Genomic DNA, 18,579 nt, shown 5'->3' on the forward strand with positions numbered 1-18,579 from the left:
TGTTTGGATTTGACCTGAAAATGTGCTGTAGAGAGAAGGGGGCAAATGAATTGTCATTGCTGTAGGTGGGCTGGATTTGAATAGTAATCTAAGGGGCAAGGGAAAGTCATTCCTGGCAGCACAGACTTTTCCAGTGATTGTGAGAAATGGGACTTTATATCCCAGTGTTGTGATGGGTGGTATGGAAACTTGGCGCGAAAAAGAGTTTTTGACAGTGGGCTATTTGCTGATGATTGAAAAGTTAATATTGGCTGTTGAGCTCCTCTCAGGAAAACATCATCGTTCATCTTTCAAAGGTATTTTGAGCTTGGCTGTCTGCCCTGTCCACTTGTCCTGATTCAAAGGATGGGAGCAGAGCATCATCCAAACCATTTCCTGGCTTCAGGAGCACACTTTCCCTGAAGCTGCTCAGTTAGAGAGAGCATTTGCTTGGCCTGCAGTGAGCCTGGCTCTCTGTACACCACGGGAAAGGATCACGTGGAAGTTCATCCTCCTTCCTCGGTTCCAACTTTGCCAGTTGCTGGGTGAGAAGCAGGTCTTATGAGCCTTCTGCTTCAACAGTGCCATGTGTGCATCCATGTGCTGGAGCTAAAGGAGATGTTCTGGCTGGAGTTATGTTGCTGCTAAGTCCTGAATGCTCTCTGCTGCTTGCTGTCTGAAGGTTTGGAAGATAAAGCTTTGGAAGCTGGATGACACAAGGAGTCGCACAAAGCCCACAGTGCCAAGCTAATGCCAATTCCAGAGCCGTCACCCCTATCTGCTGTTATTTCTGGACATTTTGTCTGAAAGGTCTCAGGGCTGAGGTTTTGGTCTGGGAGAATGCTTTGAACTGGAGTTGCTTCATTCCTGCTGTGGTTGGACAGAGACTGTGTTTTGGATGGCATTTATTTCCCCAAACAGTATCTGTCTAGAAGTTTGCCATCTGGTATAATTCTGTCCTCTGAGCTCCATCTGTGCTGTGCAGTGGGGAGAAACTGAAGCCTCCTGTGAGTGAATCAGCTCATTTGTCTTAAGCGCTATCGGGTGGAGCAGGTTGCTCTGAAGCTGCTTCTGTTTCTTCTCACTGGAGCTTAGGTGTTCAGGTGCCAAACTGGGTACTAAAATCAGAGGTGAAAACCACCCGTTTCACTTTTCGTGTGAGGGAGGGATGGGGGGAAGCTCACATCGTCTGTGGGGTCTGAGCCACCTTTTGGCCTTGTTCTGTTGACTTAATTCCAGACACCCTGTGCCCAGGTCAGATCTCTGCCTGGATCCTAGAAGGAGCCTCCCTTTCTCAGCCGGTGTGAAGCAGACGGGTGGTGCTTCTAGAATCGGATCCTGCTGATAACAGGGAAGAACCACAACCTTGAAAGGTTCCCGAGTGTCCCGCAAGGTGAAAGCAGTTTGGCTAATAATAAAACCTCTGCTGAGTGCGAGATTGTTCTGTGGGAAAAGGCAGGGGGAAATGGCAAAAAATACCCGTCTTAAGAGGGTTCACTGTATGTGCACCTGATAAAAATCATAACATGGGATCAACTTTCTTCTCTGCTTACTCGGCTTTTGGCATGTGTAACCAAGCTCTGGCAGGCAGGGCAAATCTCCTTCTCCCCAGGGTCGTTAAAAAAAGACCATTTCCCCATTTAAAGAGCGTGAGGGAGGTGGGGATGGAAAGGGGAGCTGAGCCAGGCAGCGAGCGAGCCCTGCCCACGCTGCTGTGCGAGCTCGCAGAGCCGGGGCTCTCCCACCCCCACCGCTCTCTGCAGCGTCAGGCACGTGGGATTGAGGGGGGCTGGATGGGTATGAAAGCAAACACACATCTGGAAGTTCCTCCAGTTAATTGGGCAATTATTCATACCACTCTTGCTGGAAGCAGCCTGCTACTGCTGTGCCAAAACCAACAACAACAGACCATGGGCGTACTCCATCCCTGCTCAGAGTGGGGAGGTGTGTGTGGAGAGGTGGGGCTGTGGAGGGCAGGTTAAGCTGTGAGGGCATGGACCCACTATTCCTGGGCTGCTCTCTTGGCTCTGGAGGTGGGTGGGGAAGCCCTGGAGACCTTGGATGTGGTGAGATGCTGGGGCAGCACTTGCTTCACAGCGCATGTGGGCCCCAGGTGGGGAGGGGGAAGCTGCTGCTCTGGAGCACCATGAGAACCCAAGTCAACCCATGTTGGGTTTTATTAGGAGCTTGGCAGGCTGTGGTGTTGGTGAAGGTAGTCCAGGCCCAGCTGTGCTCTGTAGCACTTTACTCCTCGTAAATAGTGGATTCACTGCCATTTCTGCCCAGCTCCCACCTGAGCAAGGCTCTGGCAGCCGATGTTCACCTTTTCCATCCCTCCTCCTTCTCCTTTCTCACATCCCTGGTTCCTCCTTAGTCTGACAGCCGTGTCACTGCATGTCCCCATCCCCTGCCAGTACCAGTGCTGTGCAGGTAAAGGCTGAGGGAGTGCCAGAGCTGGCAGTTCATTGGCAGTTCATTCCCTGGGATTTGCCTGTGAGATGAGAGCTGAGTGTGAGCACTTCAGTCCAAGTGGCTTTCCCTGTGGCAGAGTTAACGGGCCTCAGCAGATCCTCAGGGAGATGTGCAGGGGGACCCTGGACACCATCAGCTTTGAAGCATTGTCTCCTCTATATCTGCCTATATATCTGGTGGGATATAGGGTTGCTCCTGAGGCTGAATTCTCTGTCAGTGCCTATAAGTGGGACAGACCACATCTTGAAAGTGTTCCCCTGGAACCCTGGCTGACTGCTGTTTGAGTGCTTTGCCATTCCCTCCTCACTGCTGGAGCCCACAGGAAGCCAACCCCTTCCAGCAGAATCTCTGTGACTGATAGAAACGACCCCCTTCTCTCCAACCGTGCCTGCCCCGAGGAGCTGGGGGTGCCGTCTTGGCCCATCTGCTTCCCACTTTGCCTGAGAGCACATCTCTGGCACTGGGAGTCATTGTGGCAGCCTCAGAAGTGCACGCAGTGCTGGGCTTCACCAGCATAATTGGAGCCAGCTCCAGCCAAGCCCAGCTGGGATGTGGAAGGAGAAGAATTCCCGTGGTTCCCTCTTTCCTTGTCTTTTTCCCTTTGCCATGAGATGGGTCTTCTCTGAAGAAATGTGGTGCCATTAACTCAAGATCTTCCTTAGGATAACATAAATCAGACAGACAGTTTGGCTCCAGGATGAACGTGCGAACGTAAGCAGGGCTGCACTGGTCACGCCATGGAGCTGTTGAGTGCGGGATCCTCTCCACAGCATTGCTGGAGTGAGTGCTCTAGGAAAGGGCTGGGAACAATGAAGGCATGGTGTGTGTTGTCCTGCCTCTTCTCTGACACTCCATGGATGTGGTGAAAGGTTTATCTAGCGGGTGATCAGCAAATATTTTGTATCTTTGTTTGTCCATTTTTGAAGTGTCTCAGAAACCGCGGTGGTGCTAACTCAGAAAGGCTTGGGGATGTAAAGCTCTCTGCGTGAGCTTTAGTAGTGGTCTCAAAAGTACTATGAGGACATCTCACCATCCAAAAACACTGGAGAGAGGGGAGCACAATTCCCGGTTTTACAGGAGGGAGCGAAGAATTTAAATGGCTTATCTGAAATCTCAGTGGGTATCCTTAACAGAGCGTGGTGTTGAAAACAGATTCTCAGAGTCCTGTGACTGTCCAGCTTTCCTCTTTGATAATCATCCACACAGAGATCTAAGTTAGGATGGGAACTGACCCTCGAGCTAATGTGGAAATAAACTTAACTGAAGGGAAAGCCTTCCTTACTGTCCAGCTGGATGACTGTGCTGTCGAAGGAGGACATTGCCCAGGTGGAGAGGCCAACCAACAAAACCTGCTTTGGCAAAATTTAGGAAATGGAAACATTGCTGAGGGCCCAGCTGAGGAAATATGATGCTGAAGGTGCTCAGAAAATCAAGATTTGTGGTGAACAACAGTGTCAGGGAACAAGGAGAGAGTCTGGGACAGGATCTGGCTGTTCAGCCAGAAGGGAGAGGGTAGAGCTGCCAGCCATGTGGAAAGGATGGGAAAGGTAGGAGAGTGTACGGAGCTGGGTACTGAAATGGAACAGCCAAGATACAAGCACCAAGGGACAGCTCTTGCTCTCACTGAAGGGAATGGACTGACTCCCATTGACGTCAATGAGGGCTGAACTGGGACCCTTGCGAGAAATATATTGAACACAGACAAATCCAGCAAAGTCAAAACAGATGATGCAGGCCGCTTAATGCAGTCACAGGGAGCTGATTGCGAAACCTCCTAACGAGGCAGTTCTGTCAAGCAGCCATCTCCAAGCCCAGTAGGCTCCAGCCTAGGAGAGGAACATGGAGAGCTGTGGTCCTGGAGAAGGCATGCCCAAGGTGGAAGGCTGAACTGGCATGGGATGGGTCCTTGTTGTGCTTCAGCATAACCCGACTGGCCACTTGGTTTGTGTGACCTCCTTAACCACCTTACCATACCCCAAGCGCTTTTCCTTGAGCCTTCCCTGTCCCACCGATGAAGCTGTTCTGAAGCTGGAGGCGCGGACAGACTGGACAAGTTGTCACAGAGGAATATACTGCTGCACATCAGCTGGCATGGGGGGCATCTGTGTGCACACCCTTAATCCATGGCACATGCAAGTCAATTTGAGTTAGCCAACGTGGCAGAACCGCACTAAGCTGGCTGAAATGACCTTATTTGCACAGACTAAGCGAATGCACATGGACTGCAACGCTGACACGCAGGAACTGGTTACCGCGTGATAGCCTGTGCCTGTGTTTGCGCTCAGCCTGTGACTCATCACCCCAAACTCTTCCCTTGCTGTGCTTCCCAGTCCCTTGTTCCAGGTTCCCAGTGCCCGGTTTCCTCTGCGTCAGGGTTGTCTATGATCCTACCACAGCCCCTTTTCTGTCCAGAGAGTAGTTTTGGCAGCTCCTCTGCTCTGTTCCGTGGAGTCTCAATGATCTTCTCTGGGTTCAGACCCTCCTAGTGCTCTTCTGAGGGTACTTAGACAAGCCAGCTCCCTGTGGGGACCCAGGTCATGGCTCTGAGTGTATCACCTCACTGCACAAACCCTTTCCAGCCCAGCAGCCCTCCTTTGGCACCAGGGCCTGCCTCTCCTCCATCTTTGCTCATGTTCCCCCCTTGGAGAAAGCAGTAAGTCAAGACAAGGCTCTACCCTTGGAGAGCAAGAAGATGCAGAGCACCCTAGAGAGCTCAGCATCTTCTCTTTGCACAGTGGGAGTTTGGAAAAGGTGGTGGAGTTGAAAGGAGAGTGCAGGATGGAGTTACTAGTATGGAATATGAAGCTGGAAACAGAAGGAGCTGAGTTTCTGTGTGCTCCTGAGGATGTCGGCCTCTGAAGGGGACCTGGCTTGTCCCTGACCAAGCCCTGGCTCAGGCTGAACAGCAGAAACTTCAGTGAAGCCACTCTTACTCTCCAGCACCTTGAAATAGAATTCAGTCCTGAAAGATCCATCTCCCCTAAACCTGGAGTTGCATGTCCTAGCTGTGGTATGAGAGAAGGGATCTAAATCAACTGATTTGTAGGTGGAAAATTCAAAGGAATGGGAAGAGAGCACTGGAATGGAGACAGGCAGGGGGCATTGTTGCTCTTAAAATGGTCCTGCACTGTATGTGCAGCTTAGATGTTTTGGGAAGAGTGGAATTTCACTCTTGATTCCCCCTGGATAGACTGCACTGAAACTTTGCCTTTTTTTCCTGGATCCACTGAAATAGCAGCATCTTGGACAGGGACCAACTTCCTTGATGTAAGAGCAGTGCTTGGGGGGAACCCAAGAGCGGACACAGGGGCAGTGGTAGACACGGGGACAGTTTACCTACAGCAGGCATTGAGGCATTGCCTGAGCTTCCAGGAATGGAATGAGGAAAGCCAAAGTGCTGGAGCCAGCAGACATGAAAGACACCAAGAGGGGCCTCTTTCAAGTATGCCAGACACAAAATGAAGACTAAGGAAAGTGTTGGCTTGCTGCTTCCTGGGGCAGAGGACCTAGAAACAAAGAGCATGGAAAAGGCAGAGATATTCAATACTTTTTTGACACCAGGACTAATAATGTTTAGTGCCTTTTTAATGGCTTAGAGTGCACTCTCAGTGAGACTGGGGGCAACCAGCTGATACCCCAGAGGGCACAGCTGCTGCTCAGAGGGCACTTCACGAGCTGTCGCCTGTCTTGTGCTCAACATTTCAGGGCTGATGGCCTGGCTTTTCTCTGCCGCCTGTGCTGCTCATTTGCTTCTTGCTTCCATTTCAGGCAGCCCTCTTTCTTCAAAGATGGTGGAAATAAGCTTCCCTTCTCCAAGTGAGCAGCTGAAGGGACTGTGTTAGACTAGTCACACCTCAGAGAGTGAAATTTGCACCACGAGCCATAGTTTTTCCCACAGTACCAGTATCACCAGGATGTAATCACAGCATTGGCACGTGTAAGCTGCTATGTCAGCTACTTTTGCTGGCCGAGGTGGGAAAGGGGCTGGATCTGAGAGGAGGTGTGGGCTGGAGGGAACACTGCTCTGGGTTAGATCTCCAGCCACAGCCTCGTACAGAGCTGCATCCATCTCCCTGCAAACTGGCATATGGGGACTGTGTTCCTGGAGATGAGCAACCAGAGTGGTTCACACTGTTTGGTGAGGTAAGGATGTTTTAGAAGCACACAGGAAAACAGCAGCAGCATCACCACCTTCTCAGCTGTACCCAGCTGCACAGCAGTACAGCCAATACCGTGTCTTCCAGACAATATCTGGGACTGCCTCCCCCATCAGTGCTCCTACTTTTCCTGGCACATCATAGAGGGAGGTGTTATTATTTATAAGACTGATTTTTCACCCTCCCTTGCCTTTTTATAGCAAGCACTGCTCCTCTCCATGTCCCAGGAGCATTCACCTCCCTCAGATATCTGTATGGGGATGTTTATTGACATGACAGCAGGCAGCAGGCAGTGCTGCCAAAGTCAATGTGTCCCATGTCTGCTGAGGGCAGGCTGGGGCTGTCAGCTCTGTGTCTCCTGAGAGATACCAAGGCTGCTTGTTGACTTTGCCTGTGGCTGATGTTAGATAAACAGTGAACTTGTATTATTTTTGTGCTTCTTCCTATGACCAGCTCAAGCACTGTAGTGGGCACATCAGTCACTGACATCGTTTCCCCTGGATTTCCTTGTGAGTGTTTGGTGAAGCCTGGAGAAAAGACACCATTATTTCTAAACCTCATCTGTCAGGGTGAGAAAATCCTGACTCTTATGCTGTTCTGGGACATGGTTGATGTTGCCTGGCATTTTTGAGTGCTGATCTCCCAAGGTGGGGCATTGCTTCTTTCCATCAGGTACAGGTGTTCTCAGTCATTCTGTTTATTAGTGTTAACTTCTCTGTTTTATGGTGGTGACATCCTCAGTCCAAAACCAGAGGCAGCAAACCTCCTCTCCCAGGGCTCTCTCTTCTCTGGTGGATCCTCTGGTGTCCTGGAAAGAGTGAGTCCCACCCAAAGTTCCTGCATGAGGAAGCTCTGTGTTTCTGCATTTGGGGAAGCCCTGTGTGTTCTTTCCTGGTGTCTGATAGAAGCTGAGCTCTCATAGCCACGCAACTGGTAGAAAAGAGGGATCTCATGTCACACACACCGAGTCACACCAGGGTCTCATGTCACAGGTCCAGTCAGAACATCGGCTTCTTGAAATCTCAGTGTTATTTGGGTGAAATTTGCCGATGGGCTCCAAGCTGTTGGGGATGGATGAACAAACACAAATGGCATGATTGCTTAAGTTTTGTTTCCAGTGGAAACCAGGCTGAAACAACCAGCTCCACCATTCCCTACGGGATAACTTGTGACCAAAAGCATTGCAGAGGTAATGAGAACAATGCTTCCTGCTTCCTGGATGGGATCTTTTGTTGGTGTAAACTCGTTCTGTGCCACTGGAACCAGCAAACAGATGCTGATGTTCAGCAGCTGGACTGAAACCGCACATCCTGCTGCACCGGGGGTTCAAAGATCAGGTACTCAGAGGAAAAACTGAGTGAAGAAATGCTTGATCTTGGGCTTCTGACAACAGAGAGCAAGACCTGCTGACACAATGGGGACACAGAAGTGAGGTGCTGCAGCCTTTCAAAGTGACTATGCTGGCCCTGGTGGGGTGGGCTTGCTCCAGACAGGTCCTTCCCACTGGACTCCAGCAAGGAGGATGAAGATGCTGGGAGAGGTGACCCAAATAGTCTGGCTTTCCTGACTACCTAGGACTTTTGTCTGTGGCAGTAAAGTAAAAGTTGGGAGTCAGTCTCCCTCCCCAGCACAGCAGAATCATAATATCTTAGAATGTTCTGAATTGGAAGGGCCCCACCAGGATCATCGAGTCCAGCTCCTGGCCCTGAACAGGACACCCCAACAATCCCACCCTGAGCCTGAGAGCATTGTCCAAATGTTTCTTGAACTCTGCCAAGCTTGAGGCTGTGACTACTGCCCTAGGAAGCCTGTTCAGTGTCTGACCACTTTCTGGGGGAAGAACCTTTTCCCCATATCTGACCTAAACCTCCCCTGACTTTGCTTCTTTACCCTGCACCAATAAATTATGCCTAAACTATGGGATTAGAGCATGTCACAGTTTCCTTCCAGGCTCTATGCCCATCTTTCCTTCCCCCAAAACTCAGCAAGGGAGAGGGCAGGTCAAACAGTCCACAGTTGGTGTGAGTGACCACAATCAACGTATTCTGAACCACAAAAACAGTGAGCAGAGATGCTGCCCCAGTGTGATTCAAGGCTCTTTAAGAAGAACAGAGGAGATAAGGGCAACCAGTCAAACTGTCCTCGGAAACATAAACAGAACAATACAAAGTGAGTTACTGCTGAGTTAGGAAGAACAACTGCTTCGAGCAGCAAGGGTGTTTCTAGACAAAGAATGGCAAACATTTTAAGAGGAAGCCAGAATAAAGACACCATGAGCAACTGGGCAGGCTGTGACCTCCTTTAAGCCTGAAGGAGGAGAGTTGGCTGAGCTCCCCAGCACATCATTTCCATGTTTCTGATGCTCTGCAAACATCTGCCCAGCACCTTGAGGTCTTGCTAAAGGCAGGGTCTATCACTGCTTAGGGCTGTGTGTGAGTCCAGGACAGCACCTAACTGCTCAGCTCCTGCTGCCTGGACTGACTGACTTTGGCACCAGGTGGGAAGGATGACTGTGTTATCCTGCTGTGGAACTGTGATGTGATTTGGTTCCCACCAAATACCAGTGCTGAAATGAATTCCTGGGTCCTACAGTTTAGGCACAGCTGGTGTTTCTCTGAACTATCTTGTGCATCTCAGTCCTCAGCATTGAAAGCCTTGGAGGTAGCAAAGATGAAGAGCTGAAAGACCTTATTTTTATGTTACAAAAAATACCCTTTCTGGTCCCTTGTCTTCTGTCATGGCCAATCACACTAGAAGTCTCCCTTTCACAGTTCTTCTCATGGCACATGGTGGGATTCTTGGGGTTGTCCTGTGCAGGGCCAGGAGGTGGACTTGATGATCCTTCTGAGTCCCTTTCCAACTCAGGATATTCCATGGATCTATGATTCTTCTACCACTCTGTGCCCATCCATTGCCCTTCTGTCCCATCCTTCATCTCCCTCCGCAGCCTCCTTGGTGCTGTGCTGCCATGGGAGCAGATGTGCTGTCAGGGGTGGATGGAGGTGGTTCATGCCACGCTGGCGCTGCCTGTGAGCTGTCTGGCTCCTTGTGCAGTTCCTGGCACAGGTCCCTGCTCAGCAGGTCTGTGCATTGTGGTCACACAGCTGTTTGTGGAACCAACTCATGGCTGCAGCATTCCATGCATTTCCCACGGCTTGCAGCACCCACACAGTCATGGATGGCAGCTGGCAGCAACGTGCCAAGCATCAGTAACACAGTCACATGTGAGCATGGCTCCATTGTCTTGTGGCAGCTGCCTGTGGGCATGTCAGAATAGCCTGGCCCTAGAGCCATCTGCTTTTCCATGTGGATCTCCCTCCTCCTGGAGCGGGTTGTACAAGGTGAGCTCTGGAGGTCCCTTCCAGCCTCAACCTTTTCATGAAATAAGAACTCCCCCTCCACAGGAGAGGATGTTCCAGCACAGAGGTGGGATGGCACAAGGGGTCTTTATCTACGGGGTCATGCTCCCCTCCTGTGGCAGGTAGTGTTGGTGTTCAGACTCAAAGAGGAGAAATGCAGTGAGTTTTTTACCAGGAAATGAGCTCAGAGAGCTGGGTACTCAAATGATAAATTGCTGGAGTGTGTAGATGTGTGTCCTGTAGCTCTGTGCAGAAGCCGCCTGGAGACCAGGAGAGTTTTAGAAACAAACAGACAGCAAAGATGTGCCGTGGGGCCATGGAGAGCAACCTAGAGCATCCAAATGTTTGCCTTCCTAATGCTGCTCCTGGGAGCCTCGGCTGCATGAGATGATAGTGTGCCTGTTATCTCAGTCAGGCAGGCTGAAACACCCAGAGACTGTAAGATTTTTCTGCAGAACCAACCTAAAAATCTTTCTTGGGGGCTGTGTGCACACCAGTCTCCCATGGCAAGAGCTATCCATTTATAAAACCATTTTGCAGGATAGTGGGAAACAGAGATGCTGAGGTTATTACAATACTTGCAATACAATTTGCAAGTATTGCTGGAGGAAACATGTTCCCCCTCTGAAAGCACTGGCCTGGCTGTGGGCTCCAGGCTGTGCTAGACCACAGAGGTTCATGGTGTTCATCAGGATCCTTGCACACCTTACCTCCACCCAAGGCCACTGTCTTGACTTGTCCCCATCTTCAGCATGCCTTCTGCTCCCTCCCATCTGAGGACATGCTCCCACATTACCTGCAGTTGCTCTGTAATAGTTAGAGGAAGGAGACTGTAACTAGTGGCACAGAGGTTTACTGGCATGCTCCTTCCTACCCTCCAGATAATGCCACTGAGACTGGCTGGGATGTTTTGATGTATGGACAAACTTCTGCAGCAAATGGCAGTGAGGTGAGTGATGCTTGAGGCCTCCCTCGTGATTTCAGGGCAGGGCAGGGTGTGCATGTCCAGCAGAAACACACATGGGGCTGACCCTGCTGCAGAGCAGCTCTCTCTGTGTGCACACCCACAGGTGCATCCCACCAGGGGGAAGGACAGTATCCTTATGCTTTGCAAGCCCTTTCTGCTGGTGGCTGAGGAAACCCAGGACTGAAGGAGAGGGACAGCACATGTGCCATGTGGCATCCCGGGTTCACACTGCCCTGGGGTCTCTGGCTGCAGAGGCAGAGGTCTCCCTTGGTTGCAGCAGCCCTGCTCTGTCTCAGACACAGCCTCCTGTGAGCAGGCCCCACACAGGCCCGTGGCTCCATCAACACCTCCTGCACCGGGATGTGTCTGCCTGGAGCCGGGGCTGCCCAGGGGAGCTGCTGTGGGGCAGGCACACACAGCCCCCCGTTGTTTGCAGCCCCTGTTTGCCGCCAGCTCTGACACGGTGCCCTCAGTCTGTGTGTCCTGAAACAGTGAGTGCCTTACGGCAGGAGAGCAGCCAGGCACCAGAGGAAGCAAAGGTTTTATGTCGGTTCACGCAGGGCTCAGGTTCCCCCAGTGCTCTCACAGGGCCATATGAGTAGGGCAGGGGTACAGTGTCAAGAAGGCAAAGATTGCTGGGGATGGGGCAAATGCTGGGAAGAAATGGGATGGTCCTCGAGCAGAGAGAAGTGAAAAAAGTTAAAAGACAGTGAGGAGCTGCTTCAGAGGAACCTCCCGCTGAGCCTGAGGCTCCGTAGGCCAAATCCTCAGCCAGTGCACAGTGGGCACTGAACTGCTCGGGAACAGTGTGAGGTGGCTGTCACAGACCTGCACCCACATCTGGGGACCTGCACCTCCAGACAAACCTCCTGCCTGTGACCCTCATGGCACACCTGGCCAGGGCTGGTAGGGGCAGCCACAGAGGTCCACCCTGGCACAGGAGCAGGGCCCCAGGAGGGAGCAGCATCCCAGCTACAGTGCTGCTGGCAGCGGAGTCTGCCAGGGAATTATGGATTAATGTGGAACTGATCTGAGATGAAACACTTTGGATCAGGACCACAACCAAAAATATTTCAAGTCGGATCAAACTGAACCAAACAAATCTGTTTTTTTCCTGCTTTCCCAGCAGACAGTCAATCTTAAAGGTCACAGAGCTGAGAAGTGTGGCTGGGCACAAGTGGATTTTCCTTTAGGAAAATTCCTGACCAGCTTTGCCTTGGGGGTGAGGAAGGGGATGATTCACCTCTCCCAATTTTAGTCCCCTTTGTGAGGAGCTGAGACTGGGAGTCCTGGGACGGAGAGAGTTTGGCAACTCCATCCAGCACAGAGGTCCCTCTCCCCAGGGGACAAGGCCAGCAGGAGTGATAGCTGATCCTTTGCATATTCCTGCACACTGAGTGGAGGCTGGGACTCCTCAAAGCAGCCCTCCAAACTGCTGACTTTTGGGAAGTGAGAGCCTTGGGGACTGTGCCGACGTGGTGTGAAGGTATGCAGACAGGTTTAGGCAGACAGGGACAAGAACAATCAGACTTATCCCTTTCGACAACTGCTTTTTTGATAACTCCCTGTATTGTTAGCCAGCATCAGCCAGTGACTCAGACACAGAAATGTGCAGGGACAGGCTTTGTATCTGTCCCAGCTGCTGGGCCCTCATTCTCTCCGCAGAGCAGGGCCCCGATGCTCTGACCCACAGCCCTGCGGGCGGGCCCTGCAGAGCTGAGGAGGGCAGGAACAGCCTGGGGGCGGCTCTGCTTCGCCGCTGCCTCCCTGCAGCAACTGCGTCACGGCAGATGCTCAGGGCTGGAGAGCTGCTGCTCCACCCGAGTGCAGATCCCCTCTGATCCAACCCCGAGGGCTCCCAGCTCTGTGCCGTGGCCCGGTCCCCGAGGGGATCTCACTCCCCAGGTTTGTCTGCAGGTGGGATCCCTGGTTTGGCCCCGCAGCCGTGGGAGAGCTCGGCTCCGCACGGCCAGCGGCAGTTCCTGCGGGAGCCCGGCCCTCCCAGGCAGGTGTGCTGCGGGAGCGGGCCCAGGACATGCTCCCGGCAGCCAGGGATGCTGCTGCTGGAGCAGCGGTGCAGAGCAGACACGTGTGCAGGCAGCTGCGTGCACGGAGAGCTGCGCTGAGCACACCGGGCTGCTCGGCCTGCCTCTCCTCTTGCTGCCCTCCTGTCTAATTGATGCAGGCCAGTTCCTGAACTAAGAACTTGCCCTTCGAATTTGGCAACGTCTCTTTAATTCAAAGAGCACTTTTAAGATGCTCAGATCTATTTGGCAACTGTGGTCTGTTTTTATTTGTAAAATGATAGCATATTATATCAAAGTCTGTTTTCATTGCCCCTGTTGAAAGAGATGCCAAATGCAAATCCGCTTAGAGAAGTGGACCGGATTTAAAAACTTCCTTTTGCTGTGCCTGTTATATGAGTGATAAGCTTGGACCTTGGGAGTTTTTCTCCTTTTCCAGTTTGGGAGCTGGGTGCTGGATCAGGAGCAGCGACAGAGGGTGCTCTGACCCTGCCCACTGCCTGCCCAGTGCACACAAAGCCCTGCCCTGCCTGCTGCCAGCGGGGAATGGAGGGGAACAGACTGTTCAATTTGGGAGTGGATCTGCCAGAGGTGACTCCCGTGGAGCCTCGAGAGGAGGCCCTGAGCCTTCACTGGGCTCCACCAGGACACGGCTGTGCCAGGAGCTGACTGCAGACTCTCCGGCAGAGAACCCAGCTGCCATGGTATGTGGAGTGCCCTCACAGGGACTGGGGCTGATGTGCCCAGGGCTACACCACAGCCTGGGGCACAGGAGAGCTGATCCCAAACCTCTGTAGTCCTGTGGACAGAGCTGGACACTGGGACTGTTGTGTGTTCCCTTTGGCAGGTGCCTGCCTGTCCTGTTTCCCCCCAGGACCCCAGTATCTGCATTATCTGTGGAAGACCCCCAAGTTCTGGTGCATTTTTCCTGTGTTCTGGTGCATTTTTCCCCTCTCTGTCTCTGTGGCTCTCCATCCTGAGCTGTGGAGGGTCTGGTGCCTGGCTGCACTGCCAGGGCACCTCTGTGCCCTGCACAGGGGAAAAGTGCTCTTGTGGGAAGGCTGTATGTGGTGGAGGGGCTGGGCAGGGTGCTCCAAGCTTGCTCTCATGTTCACCCTGTTGCTGACCTCCATATCTGACTTGCCTCTTGCTGTCACAGTTTTCTCTTCAGGAAAATGCAGGGATTGCATGTCCCTGGGTAAGGCCATGTGGAAGGAAACTGTGAGCCAATATCATCAGGGGGATTTGTGTTCATGGACTGACCCTTGTTCTCCTCCAAGCAACTGCCTACTGCACCTCCTGACCTGCCCTGGCCTGGGACACCCATACACATTCCCCACCAGTTCCTGCATTTCTTACCTTCACTTCATCCCCTTCTAGTGTCCCAGAGGCCCCTCTTCTGGAAGTTCTTCCAGAAACCCGGTGATCCCTACCCCAAACACCTGATGGATGCAACTGCCCTGCCCAGAGCCATGGGAACAACACTCCACAGGTCTGTGGGTGCCGCCCCCTGGGTGCTGTGCATCTGTGCACAGAAGCCCAGAAGATACAGATCTCGTGCACCATTAGCAGCATTGAGTCATCATGAAGGTCCAGAACATTTCAAGTTTTATTTCTAGCATCAAGGTTCTTTTTTTCCAAAGGATCTGAAATCCTGGGGACAGTCTGGCTGGGTCTGACCTGGATCTTTTCAACTAGGCTCATGGCATTGGGGAGAAAGGTGTGGGAGTCCTGTCTGTCCTGGCTTGATGGAGCATGTGAGTCTGTCCAAGGACAAGATGGGCTCCAGGGATGTGGGAATGGCAGAGGGGGGGCACAGGGGAGAGAGGGAATAAACCTCTTTGGCAGGCAGTGTTGTCCACGCTCTGCCTGCAGCAGGCTGGGTATGGCTCAGGGTGTCAGCCAGCTTTGCCTTGGGCCTGTTAGCAGGGATGTCCTGGTCCTCAGGGTCCTGATGGAGCCCAGAGCTGCCCCTCTCCACCACGCTGTGCCCTTGCTGCCCATCCTGCAGCCAGCCAGGTACATCCACCCTGTGCCTGGGGAGCAGCAACTGCCCCGGCTGGCACTTCCTGGCTGGAAACACAGGCAGAGGGAAGTGATTCACTCAAAGCCACCCAGCGAGTTAATGGCAGAGCTGGGAATAAAGCACAAGTCTTCTCCTGCTCAAACTGCTCACTCAGCCAGCTCCTCCGGGGAGGTCGAGTGCGTTCGAGGGGACCGGGAACTCTTCCCTCGTCTGCTTCAGCAGTTTCCAAAGAATCAGGGCTGCAGACATAACCCAGTCCCAGCTTCACAGCAGATGCTCTGCTCCAAGCTGCACTTGCAAGACTGTTTGCTTAGAAAATGACAATGAGCCCGAGGAGTGAGGCAACTGCTCCCTGGGACAGAGCACAAGGGTCTGCACAAGGGAGAGGGTGGTGGGTTCCGAGACCCCAGCTCCAACCCTCGTGCAGTCATGGGCAGGGTGAGGTGCTCGGAGATTCCAGTCTGGGGTCTAACAGAGCAGCCAGAGCAGCTTAATGATTTACTGCCCTTCCCTTGCTGCTGTCACTGTGTGTGCTCGGCCATGTGGCCTCTGGCAGTGCTGGCTGTGGCACAAGGGGATGGCACAACGTCCTCCAGCCCAGCCTGACCTGCCTTCATCCCACGGCCGGAGCTGGGCACTCCTGCTTGCACCTCGGGGTGCTTCCCCTCCCCAGCACCCAGAGGTGGGATCTGGTGTCTGCCAAGACTGTCTGCTCCCCATCAGTGTGTGGCAGCTCCACCATCCCCTTCCTCCCTGCTCCACTGTGTCGCTGGGATTCAGCTTTTGCAGCAGCTCATCTCTGTTTCGGTGTGCAGGCCAAGCCACATTCCTTGTTTGTTAGTTGTTTCAGCCCTGCTCTGTGCCAGCCATGGTGGCACCTGAGCCCACAGCCCCCCCCCAGGACTGGACCCTGCAGAAGCTCTGAGCTGTGCTGTGGCACAGCCAGGCCAGCTGAAGGTGGCTGTGGTGGCAGGAGGCAGTGGCCCTGGAGCAAGGGCTGTTTGTTTACCCTGGGCTACTGGCGCAAGTCTGCAGGGCACGGGCCAAGCCACAGCGTCTGAGAGCCACTGGGAGAGGATGGAGAGTGCAGGGCGTTCGGGCTGTGGCTTCTGCAGGCACAGGAGCCAATGTGTGGCTTTGGCAGTGGCAGGAGAAGTGGCCCCTGGGTTTGGAAAGGAGGGATGGGGAAAGTCTCAACTCTCTGTGGTGCAGCTGGATGGCTCTGTTTGGGTTCACGGTGGCTGCTCTGGAGGTTGATCTCATGTCTGCTCTCCCTCCTGCTTCAGATGGTGGAGCAGTGCCAGAAACCCAGTGGCTCCTGCTGCTCTGGATCTTGGAGGGTCCGCAGAGGTGCTGCTCTCCTGGCTTGTCCCCAGCCCAGTGAGCCCAGTGGCTGTAGCTGTGTCAGTGTCCTGCCTGCTCTGCCAACCCAGAGCTCATGTGGGATGGAGTGGCTGGCTGGAGGTGCCACTCTGGCACAGGGACAACTGTGATCCCTCTATGGCAGTCTGAAATAAGCTGGCACATGCTCATTTCTCCCTTTCCCAGGGGAAAGCAGAGCACAGCCCTTTGCCTGAGGCTGCAGGGGTTACTGGGGTGGATACTCTGGTGAGATGCTGACACCCGAGCTGTTTGTCTCCCAGCTGACTGGTTTGTCCCTCCTCCTGGCCAGGCTGGGCTGTTGTCTGGACCATGCTGAGGAGGGTGGATGGACAAGATGGTGCAGTGCAAGGAGCCATGGAGCTCTCAGGAGAGGACAGAGGTCCGTCCACATGCTGTCACTGTGCTGTAGGGACAGGGATGGACTCCTCTCCCCTGCAGTAACCAGACCCCAGTGCTAGCAGGATCTGACTGCTTGCCTGTGGCCCAGCACCCTGACTTGTACCCTGACTCCCTCCAGCACACACGGACGTGCTCGGTGCTTAGATGGGGAGATGTGTCGAGTGCTGGGTTGTCCTGCTGTTGCTCCAGTACCCAGGGAGAGCTGCTGGGATGGCTGCAGAGCCAGTGCTCTTGGGGAGGTGAGGGGGTGGATCTCGTGTTCTCTTCTGTACCTCATTAACAACAAGGCATCCCCTGTCACCAGCTCACCACAGAGCCCTTTGTGGCATCCCATTTCCCCTGGGCTGCAGTGCTCCATTCTCCCCCGACTGCTGGAAGCACCAGGGGTTGCTTACAGCCTTGCCAGGCAGGCAGCGAGCTGGGAGGGCTCCAGCTGGCGTGCCATGGCTAGCCCCAGGCTTGGCAGCCCTCTGACACAGGAACCCCAGTGGGAAAATTATTCCCACCCGGGCAAGCGGTCAGAAATCAAGGCCAGGCTCTGTTTCCTCACCCTGTGTGCTCTCAGTGTTGGGATATTGTTACTGTCACTGCTTGAATCGCGCCTCCTCTGAGAGCTGGAGCAGGGGAAGGGAGAGGCTGGAGACACCCCTGTCCTTTGGTGCATGGTCCCAACCTGCCAGCACAGCCCCCAGCCCCATGTCCAAACCCTGTCCATGCTCAGGAGCTACAGTAAGAACTGGAGTGGAGCAACCATGGAGCCCAGCTGGGTTGGCACATGCCTGGACACCTCTTGGTGTTGGGTCTGGCACCTCCTGCCAGAGGTGCTGCTGTGGTGGGATGGGATGCAGCAGCCTCTTGGGATGAATTATCACCCTGCAGCTGCTGATGACGGCAAGCCTGGCACTGTTACGCTTTCCTGACAATCCCTTTATACCAATTTCATGCCTCAGATCTACCCAAGATCTGCCCTTTTTCTATAGCAAGAATAGCATGCAAGGGGCTCCTCCTCCACCCGCAGACCCTGGCCCACTGCCACCGCCTTCGGAGGCCATGGCAAAGTCATGCCACACTTTAATTACATCAATTAATTCCTGAATACCAGCCTTACTATGGCATGGGGCAGGGCAGGGGGGCTGGGAACCAGGAGCACAAACGGGCTCTTGTATTGTCCTCCCGTCTCATCGCCTGCCAGGTCCTGCTGGCCTGCCCCCATGCTCCCAAATGCTTCAGCATCCTTGTGGCTTGCCCCAGGCACTTGGCTCTAGCTTCCCTCCAAACTGGATGCCCAGGACCCTTTCTGAAGGCTCCTTGTGCCAGAAGAGAAGGAGCTGAGAGCTGTGGAAGTCAGGGAGGGTCAGAGGCCCAGGGGAGCAGGCAGTGTTGTGCCCATCCCTGGGGCCACATTGGGGGTGCCACAGTCCATGGGTGGAGGACATTTCCCAGGGTGTGAAGCTGACTGTGGCCACACTCGGCTGTGTCCCCATGAGGATGCCCAGGACAGCCAGGGGTTATGTTGACCCCATGGCTCCAGGAAGTGTTGCTTTGCTCCAGTTGATCTTGGCTACAATCCCAGTGGCTGGAGGGCTGTCAGCTCCCATGGGGCCATCCCACTGCACAGTGGCTCAGGGGTCTGGGAAGTTCACGTGTGAGCTGCCTTCCATGGCCTCGCTTGGGATCCCAAATCCTGTCCTATGAGGAGTCTTGATTTCCCCAGGGGAAGCAGAGGCCCTTGGTGCCCCCAGGCTGTGTGAGGACTTCAGGGCCATGGAGGGTGGCCAAGGAGTCCATGCTCAGGCCTGGTTCATGTGGTCTC

This window comes from Chiroxiphia lanceolata, chromosome 16 (assembly GCF_009829145.1).
Source record: "Chiroxiphia lanceolata isolate bChiLan1 chromosome 16, bChiLan1.pri, whole genome shotgun sequence".
Taxonomy (NCBI): Eukaryota; Metazoa; Chordata; class Aves; order Passeriformes; family Pipridae; genus Chiroxiphia; species Chiroxiphia lanceolata.